Below are 11,260 nucleotides of genomic sequence, written 5' to 3' on the forward strand. Positions count from 1 at the left end.
AAATACGCATAGGTAGCATGTCTTAGCTTAAATGGGCAGATAAAGAATGCAATTTAAACATATAATTCTTTTTTTATGAAAATGTTTATTTTAGGGGATTTTCGTGTACACAAATGAAAAGTATTTTAATATAATAATTATAAATAAATTATTAATATTTGTCATTTTGTTATGTTCATTATTTATAGGTGATTCTGGTTACATGAGCCGGCCTTGGCTCATTACACCGTTGCGTAACCCCACCGACGAGGCCCAGGAGCGCTCTAATAGGGCACACAAGCGGACTAGGGCTGTAGTGGAGAGGATGTTTGGGCTCCTCAAAATGAGACTCAGATGCCTGGACAGGTCTGGAGGAGCCCTCCAATACATCCCTAGTAAGGTGGCGAAGATCGTTATAGCCTGCAGCGTCCTGCATAACATTGCACAGCCGGCTGGGATGCTGCAGGCTGTCCAGGCGCCCCAACGCCTCCTCCAAGATGAGGAGGATGATCCTATTCTAGAGGGGCCATTCCTGGACGAGGGGCTCAATGTCAGAGCAAACATCATCAACCGCCACTTCAGACGGTAAATATTAGAAGTTAGATTGGAGTATTGCGAATATGTGTGAATTCTAGGGAAATGAGAAGGGGTGCAAACATGTTAGGATTGTTCATCAAATGATTATAAACATTTATTTTGATTATTATAGGTGATGCTCCTGGCATTGGGTCCTGTAACGACTTCGCCACCTGGTTTTTAAAGACATCAGCTGGTAAGTATAAATAATGTATGGACTGTGGCTGGCGGTAATTTGGCATCACCCATCATATGGCATACATTTTACAAACTAGTATTTAGTTTACACATTACTAGAAATTTGGATACTCAGAAAGGGATCCTCTAGCAAGACTATATGCTTCAAAGTCATATTCAAAGTCACACATCAGAGGTTACGTTTGCACAATGTATGACTCATCTTCACACTTGATTGATAGAACATAACACAAGATGCTACACCTGCTTAGTAAGCTAGTGATAGAAATAGTTTCAGAAATGGGGGGGGGTGCAGAACTAATTCACACACTTCTATTAATAATTTTATTTTCACTTTTTCGGCCATTAGGGAGATGAACTTCATCTAAAGACTGAAAGTGACGAATTCAAGACTGAAAGTGACAAATTCAAGACTGAAAGTGAAGTATCCCAGACTGAAAGTGAAGTATCCCAGACTGAAAGTGAAGTATCCCAGGCTGAAAGGGAAGAATCCCAGATTGAAAGTGATGAATCCCAGATTTAAAGTGATGAATACCAATGTGATCATGTCTGGCATTGTCTTTCAAATGTGCTAACCTTGAAAACCATACAAAGACACGTTCACATGGTAAGTGGCAACAATTTTATGGACTAAGTCTGTGGATGCATCCTATTGGAGACACTTAGATTATTTTTCTTTTAGATGGTATTTCACAATCTTCTATTTTGAAAATGATGAATAAGACACCTAATGAAGATAAACTGATATTTGGAAGATAATTGCCTTTCAAATTGACCATACATCCAGGTAAGTTTGCACAATGCATGCTAGTTAAGAATCAGGAGGAAGAATGTTAAAATAATTAGGAATAGATACATGTCCTATATTAGAATATGTTTATTTTACATACATTACCCCTACTTTGTGCTAAAGAGGACTCACATTCTGACCAATCAGACAAAGGAATACATTCTATAGTTGATATAAAGGTATATCATTTGAAGGGACATGAAATATTACATTTAATTATGTTCAGCATACAATATAAATTGATTTTTATAATGTGATATGCATTATTTTGTCTAATTTAAAATGCTAATGTTTAATTCTAAGATTGTTTAGACAATATAATGGTATTTCTAATTATGGATAGATATAGATTTCATGTCTGAACCTTTTTTTTTTAAATATCAAGACCAAAAAATACATGTTAGAGCATAGACACAAGATGATTTAACAATTATTTGTATTAATGAATATTTTAAGACGTGTTCATGAAATAACTAATTATAATATTTTTCTTTCTTTTACAGTTTCATCTGTGATGATTTTTTTTTTTTTTAAAACAATTTTTATTGAAGTTTACATCATACAACATAGTGTCAAATGGCAATTATTCAAGATGCATATCAGGGTTTTACAAAAAGAGATGCAGCAGTTGTGTCCCAGTTTAGTCACTAGGAGTACCCTTGGTCCATATACATCAGTCAAATAATAAGCTAATAATAATATTACTAACCAAAGAGAAATGTCAAAGCACAAATAATATAAATATGTTTCAACTATGATTAAACTATAATCAATTTAAACTAACTGTCAGCCTAATAAAACAATACTCCACAACTCTACTCCTCTCTCCTCGCATATTGACAAGTGGTATAACGATTCTTTTGCAAAAAAGAAAAAATATATCCAACAGAAAAGTGTTCTAGATCAAGTCAGGTCCTGGGTTTGCCGCTTGGGGAAGATGTCGGACAGGAAGAAAAAAGTGGGGGTGAAGGCCTAGGTGAGTCTAAATGTATTTTGTCAGTCATTGGTGTCAGTTGTATCCGACCTTGAGTTTATGGCCATGTTTTGTAACCCTTCCTCCCATATGAATCTTGTGTCGGCTAGGAAATTTAATTTGTTCCTTTTTGTATAGCCAAATTCTTCTAGCGTCAGCAAGTCTGTGACTTTCTCTGTCCAATTTGATAGGGTGGGCGTGTGTGGTGTTTTCCAATGCAAGGCTATCAATGCCTTGGCTCCTGTGAGGCCTATCTGTAAAATGGTAGATCTAAGTTTGCAAGGAAGTTTTGGCAAGTCATTTAGTAAAGCCATTCTAGAGTTTAACTTGAATTCCATAGAAAAAAGGGCTTGGAAGAACTGTTCCATCCCTTCCCAGAGGGGTCGCACTTTAGGGCACTCCCACCACATGTGGAGGTAGTTTCCTCTGCATCCACACCCCCTCCAGCATCTTCCCGTCGTATCAGGGTAAATGGATTGTACTCTGACAGGGGTGAGATACCAACGTGACAATACCTTAAAGTTTAGTTCTAGGGCCTGGGGGGATGTCGATGCTTTCCGGGTATTTGTGAATTTTTTTTGCCATTCCTCCTTCGTTATGTCCATCCCTAATTCAATCTGCCAGCTACGCGCATAAGAGGGGAGCTGATTAGTATGTGCAGCTTGTATCATTGTTTCTCTTGTAAGGTGTATCCAGTCCACGGATCATCCATTACTTGTGGGATATTCTCCTTCCCAACAGGAAGTTGCAAGAGGACACCCACAGCAGAGCTGTTATATAGCTCCTCCCCTAACTGCCATACCCAGTCATTCTCTTGCAACTCTCAACAAAGCTGGAGGTAGTAAGAGGAGAGTGGTAAAATATAGTTCGTTTTTTCTTCAATCAAAAGTTTGTTATTTTAAATAGTACCGGAGTTGTACTATTTTCTCTCAGGCAGTATTTAGAAGAAGAATCTGCCTGCGTTTTCTATGATCTTAGCAGCTTGTAACTAAGATCCACTGCTGTTCTCACATATGTCTGAGGAGTGAGGTAACTTCAGAGGGAGAATGGCGTGCAGGTTATCCTGCTATAAGGTATGTGCAGTTTTAAGTTTTTCTAGGGACTAGAAAATGCTGCTGATACCGGATTAATGTAAGTTAAGCCTAATTACAGTGCTTTAATAGCGACTTGTATCAGGCTTACTATCAGAGATATATACTCTTATAAAATGGCAATATAAAACGTTTGCTGGCATGTTTAATCGTTTTTATATATGCTTTGGTGATAAAACTTATTGGGGCCTAGTTTTTTCCACATGGCTGGCTTGATTTTTGCCTAGAAACAGTTTCCTGAGGCCTTCCACTGTTGTAGTATGAGTGGGAGGGGCCTATTTTAGCGCTTTTTTGCGCAGTTAAAATTACAGACAGAGACATTCAGCTTCCCTCAGCAGTCCCCTGCATGCTATAGGACATCTCTGAAGGGCTCTAAAGTCTTCAAAAGTCGTTTATTGAGGAAGGTAGGGCCACAGTAGAGCTGTGGCAGTTGTGACTGTTTAAAAAACGTTTAATTAGTTTTTTTGATCCGTTTTTTTCATTAAGGGGTTAATCATCCATTTGCAAGTGGGTGCAATGCTCTGCTAACCTATTACATACACTGTAAAAATTTCGTTTGTTTTACTGCCTTTTTTCACTGTTTTTCAAATTTTGACAAAATGTGTTTCTCTTAAAGGCACAGTACCGTTTTTTATATAGGCTTGTTAACTTGATTTAAAGTGTTTTCCAAGCTTGCTAGTCTCATTGCTAGTCTGTATAAACATGTCTGACATAGAGGAAACTCCTTGTTCATTATGTTTAAAAGCCATGGTGGAACCCCATATGAGAATGTGTAATAAATGTATTGATTTCACTTTAAACAATAAAGATCAGCTTTTGTCTTTAAAAAATTTATGACCAGAGGATTCTGTCGAGGGGGAAGTTATGCCGACTAACTCTCCCCACGTGTCAGACCCTTTGACTCCCGCTCAAGGGACTCACGCTCAAATGCCGCCAAGTACATCAAGGGCGCCCATAGCGATTACTTTACAAGACATGGCGGCAGTCATGGATAATACACTGTCAGCGGTATTAGCCAGGCTGCCTGAATTTAGAGGAAAGCGTGATAGCTCTGGTGTTAGGCGTGATACAGAGCATACAGACGCTTTAAGGCCCGTGTCTGATACTGCCTCACAATATGCAGAAGCTGAGGAAGGAGAACTTCAGTCTGGGGGTGATATCTCTGACTCAGGGAAACCTGATTCGGATATTTCTACTTTTAAATTTAAGCTTGAGAACTTCCGTGTACTGCTTAGGGAGGTTTTAGCTGCTCTGAATGACTGTGACACAATTGCAGTGCCAGAGAAATTATGTAGACTGGATAAATACTTTGCAGTGCCGGTGTGTACTGAGGTTTTTCCAATACCTAAAAGGTTTACAGAAATTATTAATAAAGAGTGGGATAGACCCGGTGTGCCGTTTCCCCCCCCCCCCTCCTATTTTTAGAAAAATGTTTCCCATAGACGCCACCACACGGGACTTATGGCAGACGGTCCCTAAGGTGGAGGGAGCAGTTTCTACTTTAGCAAAGCGTACTACTATCCCTGTCGAGGACAATTGTGCTTTTTCAGATCCTATGGATAAAAAATTAGAGGGTTACCTTAAGAAAATGTTTATTCAACAAGGTTTTATCCTGCAGCCCCTTGCATGCATTGCTCCTGTCACTGCTACTGTGGCGTTCTGGTTTGAGTCTCTGGAAGAGGCTTTACAAGCAATGACTCCATTGGATGATATACTTAACAAGCTTAGAGCACTTAAGCTAGCTAATTCTTTTGTTTCTGATGCCATTGTTCATTTGACTAAACTAACGGCTAAGAATTCTGGATTTGCCATCCAGGCGCGCAGGGCGCTATGGCTTAAATCTTGGTCAGCTGACGTGACTTCAAAGTCTAAATTACTTAACATTCCCTTCAAGGGACAGACCCTATTCGGGCCTGGTTTGAAGGAAATTATTGCTGACATTACTGGAGGTAAAGGTCATGCCCTTCCTCAGGACAGGTCCAAATCTAGGGCCAAACAGTCTAATTTTCGTGCCTTTCGAAACTTCAAGGCAAGTGCAGCATCAACTTCCTCTGCTACAAAACAAGAGGGAACTTTTGCTCAGTCCAAGACGGCCTAGAAACCTAACCAGTCCTGGAACAAAGGCAAGCAGGCCAAAAAGCCTGCTGCTGCCTCTAAGACAGCATGAAGGAACGGCCCCCTATCCGGTAATGGATCTAGTAGGGGGCAGACTTTCTCTCTTCGCCCAGGCATGGGCAAGAGATGTTCAGGATCCCTGGGCGTTGGAGATTATATCTCAGGGGTATCTTCTGGACTTCAAGGCTTCCCCTCCACTAGGGAGATTTCACCTTTCACGATTATCTGTGAACCAGATAAAGAAAGAGGCATTCTTACACTGTGTGCAAGAACTTCTAGTTATGGGAGTGATCCATCCAGTTCCAAAGGAGGAACAGGGACAGGGATTTTACTCAAATCTGTTTGTGGTTCCCAAAAAAGAGGGAACCTTCAGACCAATCTTGGATCTAAAGATCTTAAACAAATTCCTCAGAGTTCCATCATTCAAAATGGAAACTATTCGGACCATCCTACCTATGATCCAGGAGGGTCAATATATGACTACCATGGATTTAAAGGATGCTTACCTTCACATTCCGATACACAAAGATCATCATCGGTTCCTAAGGTTTGCCTTTCTGGACAGGCATTACCAGTTTGTGGCTCTTCCCTTCGGGTTAGCTACAGCCCCAAGAATTTTTACAAAGGTTCTGGGGTCGCTTCTGGCAGTCCTAAGGCCGCGGGGCATAGCAGTGGCCCCTTATCTAGACGACATCCTGATACAGGCGTCAAACTTCCAAATTCCCAAGTCCCATACGGACATAGTTCTGGCATTTCTGAGGTTGCATGGGTGGAAAGTGAACGAGGAAAAGAGTTCTCTGTCCCCACTCACAAGAGTCTCCTTCCTAGGGACTCTGATAGATTCTGTAGAAATGAAAATTTACCTGACGGAGTCCAGGTTATCAAAACTTCTAAATTCTTGCCGTGTTCTCCATTCTATTCCGCGCCCTTCGGTGGCTCAGTGCATGGAGGTAATCGGCTTAATGGTAGCGGCAATGGACATAGTACCGTTTGCGCGCCTACATCTCAGACTGCTGCAACTATGCATGCTCAGTCAGTGGAATGGGGATTACACAGATTTGTCCCCTCTACTAATTCTGGATCAAGAGACCAGAGATTCTCTTCTCTGGTGGCTATCTCGGGTCCATCTGTCCAAAGGTATGACCTTTCGCAGGCCAGATTAGACAATTGTAACGACAGATGCCAGCCTTCTAGGTTGGGGTGCAGTCTGGAATTCCCTGAAGGCTCAGGGATCGTGGACTCAGGAGGAGAAACTCCTCCCAATAAATATTCTGGAATTGAGGGCAATATTCAATGCTCTTCAAGCCTGGCCTCAGTTGACAACCCTGAGGTTCATCAGATTTCAGTCGGACAACATCACGACTGTGGCTTACATCAACCATCAAGGGGGAACAAGGAGTTCCCTAGCGATGTTAGAAGTCTCCAAAATAATTCGCTGGGCAGAGAGACACTCTTGCCACCTATCAGCGATTCATATCCCAGGTGTAGAGAACTGGGAGGCGGATTTTCTAAGTCGTCAGACTTTTCATCCGGTGGAGTGGGAACTCCATCCGGAGGTGTTTGCTCAATTGATTCATCGTTGGGGCAAACCAGAACTGGATCTCATGGCGTCTCGCCAGAACGCCAAGCTTCCTTATTACGGATCCAGGTCCAGGGACCCGGAAGCGACGCTGATAGATGCTCTAGCAGCGCCTTGGTCTTTCAACCTGGCTTACGTGTTTCCACCGTTTCCTCTACTCCCTCGACTGATTGCCAAAATCAAGCAGGAGAGAGCATCGGTGGCCACGCAGGACCTGGTATGCAGACCTAGTGGACATGTCATCCTTTCCACCTTGGACCCTGCCTTTGAGACGGGACCTTCTACTACAAGGTCCTTTCAATCATCCAAATCTAATTTCTCTGAGGCTGACTGCCTGGAGATTGAACGCTTGATTTTATCAAAGCGTGGCTTCTCCGAGTCAGTTATTGATACCTTAATACAGGCACGAAAGCCTGTCACCAGGAAAATCTACCATAAGATATGGCGTAAATATCATTATTGGTGCAAATCCAAAAGTTACTCATGGAGTAAGGTTAGGATTCCCAGGATATTATCTTTTCTCCAAGAGGGTTAGGAAAAAGGATTATCAGCTAGTTTTTTGAAAGGACAGATTTCTGCACTGTCTATTCTTTTGCACAAGCGTCTGGCGGATGTTCCAGACGTTCAGGCGTTTTGTCAGGCGTTGATTAGAATAAAGCCTGTATTTAAACCTGTTGCTCCCCCATGGAGCTTAAATTTGGTTCTTAAAGTTCTTCAGGGGGTTCCGTTTGAACCTCTTCATTCCATAGATATCAAACTTTTATCTTGGAAAGTTATTTTTTTGATGGCTATTTCCTCGGCTCGTAGAGTTTCCGGGTTATCTGCTTTACAATGTGATTCTCCTTATCTGATCTTCCATACAGATAAGGTAGTTCTGCGTACAAAACCTGGGTTTTTGCCTAAGGTGTTATCTACTAAGAATATCAATCAAGAGATTGTTGTTCCATCATTGTGTCCTAATCCTTCTTCAAAGAAGGAACGCCTTTTACATAATCTGGACGTGGTTCGTGCTTTAAAGTTTTACTTAAAAGCTACTAAAGATTTTCGTCAAACATCTGCTTTGTTTGTGATTTACTCTGGACAGAGGAGAGGTCAAAAGGCTTCGGCAACCTCTCTTTCTTTTTGGCTAAGAAGCATAATCCGCTTAGCCTATGAGACTGCTGGACAGCAGCCTCCTGAAAGGATTACAGCTCATTCTACTAGAGCTGTGGCTTCCACTTGGGCCTTTAAAAATGAGGCTTCTGTTGAACAGATTTGCAAGGCGGCGACTTGGTCTTCGCTTCATACCTTTTCAAAATTCTACAAATTTGATACTTTTGCTTCTTCGGAGGCTATTTTTGGGAGAAAGGTTTTACAGGCAGTGGTACCTTCCGTTTAAGCACCTGCCTTGTCCCTCCCTTCATCCGTGTACTTTAGCTTTGGTATTGGTATCCCACAAGTAATGGATGATCCATGGACTGGATACACCTTACAAGAGAAAACACAATTTATGCTTACCTGATAAATGTATTTCTCTTGTAGTGTATCCAGTCCACGGCCCGCCCTGTCATTTTAAGGCAGGTCAAAATTTTAGATTAAACTACAGTCACCACTGCACCCTATGGTTTCTCCTTTCTCGGCTTGTTTTCGGTCGAATGACTGGATATGGCAGTTAGGGGAGGAGCTATTTAACAGCTCTGCTGTGGGTGTCCTCTTGCAACTTCCTGTTGGGAAGGAGAATATCCCACAAGTAATGGATGATCCGTGGACTGGATACACCACAAGAGAAATACATTTATCAGGTAAGCATAAATTGTGTTTTTTGCCAGTGATAGTGAGTGTCTCGTCGGACCTTGCGTAGCGCAATAATTTTAAAACGGGGTGAGCTCTCTTAAGTAATCTAGTCTGTGGGGTGAGGTGTGTATAAAGTGAGAGATTTTAGAGTATTTTAACCAACTTGAGTAACCACCTCCCGCCACTTCAGACAAGTCTTCCCTCCTCTTCACCCTCCCCTTCGATAGAAATTCTTTCAATGGAGTAGTATAGTCCCATTCTGTCAGTCTCTTTTGGCCTCTATCTAGTCCTCCTATCAGCTCTGCGTTCCTAGGGATTGGGAACATTGGTGAGCGTGCACTTGAGATATGTTTCTTTCTTATTAAGATGGAGTCCAAGGATTCAAACACCCCCCGGTATATCAACAAATCAGTGCATTGAGGTGATCTAAGGTCTCTAGGTATCCAGCATAAAGCTCCGATTTCTGGGACTTTAAGTATATGTGAATCTATTGCTACCCAAGCTTTTGAGTCTTTAGATCTGTGCCAATCTATTACCCTTTGTAATGTTATTGCGTCCAGATAGTCTGCTACGCAAGGTAAGCCTAATCCTCCATTGTCGTCCGTTCTATATAAGCTAACCCTACACACTCTAGGTTTAATCTTGCCCCAAACGAAAAGGTGATGGGGATGGGTAGGGCCTGGAATAGATATAAGATCCTGGGCAGTGTGGTCATTTTAATGCATTGATTCCTTCCCCACCAAGTAATCGGCTTCGTTGCCCAATTAGTGAGCTCTAATTGTGTTTTACGAAGAAGCGTCAGATAGTTCTCATCAAAAAGCTGTGAAACCTCAGCTGAGAGTTGGATGCCCAAGTATTTCAGGGATTTTCTTTGTAGGTTTAGTGGGCAAATTTCTTTGATGGATTGGAAAATGGGCAGCGCAAGGGATAGGTTAAGTATTTCTGATTTTTGTTTGTTGACTGCAAAATTAGAAAATCTGCCAAAATAATCTAGTTGTTTTAGTACTTTCAGTATAGACGCCAGGGGGTCTGTGATTGTGAACAAGATATTGTCGGCGTACATAGCTATTTTAAAATTGTGTGGTCCCACTGGGATACCACCTATCTCTGCATCTTGCCTTATGTGTGTTGCTAGTACCTCCATAGTCAAAATAAACAGTATGGGTGAGAGGGGACAGCCCTGTCTAGTTCCGTTGTGTATGTTGAAAGGGTCAGATAGCATTCCGTTTGCTTTAACCATCGCCGTGGGTTGAGAGTATAGACTGAAAATGCGATTTAACATTTTGGGGCCAAAACCTTGTGATAACAATGTTTCTTTTAGAAATATCCAATTAATACGATCGAATGCCTTTTTGGCGTCTATCGCTATAAGAACAGCAGGGATCCCTACTTGTTTAGCATAGGAGGACAAGGTGACAGCTCTAATTGTGTTGTCCCTTGCCTCTCTCCCCGGGACAAATCCAACCTGATCTGTATGTATTAATGTATGTAGTATTATATTGATTCGTTTGGCTAATACCTTGCCCAGGATCTTAATGTCTGTATTTAGAAGGGAAATGGGTCTATAACTGCCGGGATGAACTTTATTGGGTTTTGGAATAACTGAGATGTGTGCCAGTAACATTTCCCTTGATAATGTGCTATTGTCCTCTATGGTATTTTAATAGATGTGGGGCCAGTGTGTCTCTAAAGGATTTATAATATAAACTAGTGAAACCGTCTGGGCCAGGACTTTTCCCAGTGTGAAGGTCTTTTATCGCCCTGAGCACTTCTGTCAAGGAGACAGGGGCCTCCAAAGCTTCTCTTTGCCTTTGATCTAAGGCGGGTAAATCTGCCCTTCTAATGTAATCTTTCATTTGTTCTAGGTGTTCAAGCGTTGGATTATTTTCTATGTTGTATAACTTTGAGTAAAAAACACTAAAATAATTCGCTATCTGTTTACTGTCATATAAACTTCTTTGGTCTGATGTCACCAGTTTATTGATCTGAGATCTGAGAGTTTTGGGCCCTCAGAAGTCTCGCGAGTAATGGTCCCGCTCTATTTCCTTCGTATGCATACAGTTTCCTAGTGTTGGAAGCTTTTCTTTGAGCTTCCTTCATTAACATATTATTAAGATCCTTTCTAATTTTAGTCAATTGGGCAAATATAGTAGTATTATTTGGGGCGTTCTTATGTTTAAGTTCTA

This window comes from Bombina bombina, chromosome 3 (assembly GCF_027579735.1).
Source record: "Bombina bombina isolate aBomBom1 chromosome 3, aBomBom1.pri, whole genome shotgun sequence".
Lineage (NCBI taxonomy): Eukaryota > Metazoa > Chordata > Amphibia > Anura > Bombinatoridae > Bombina > Bombina bombina.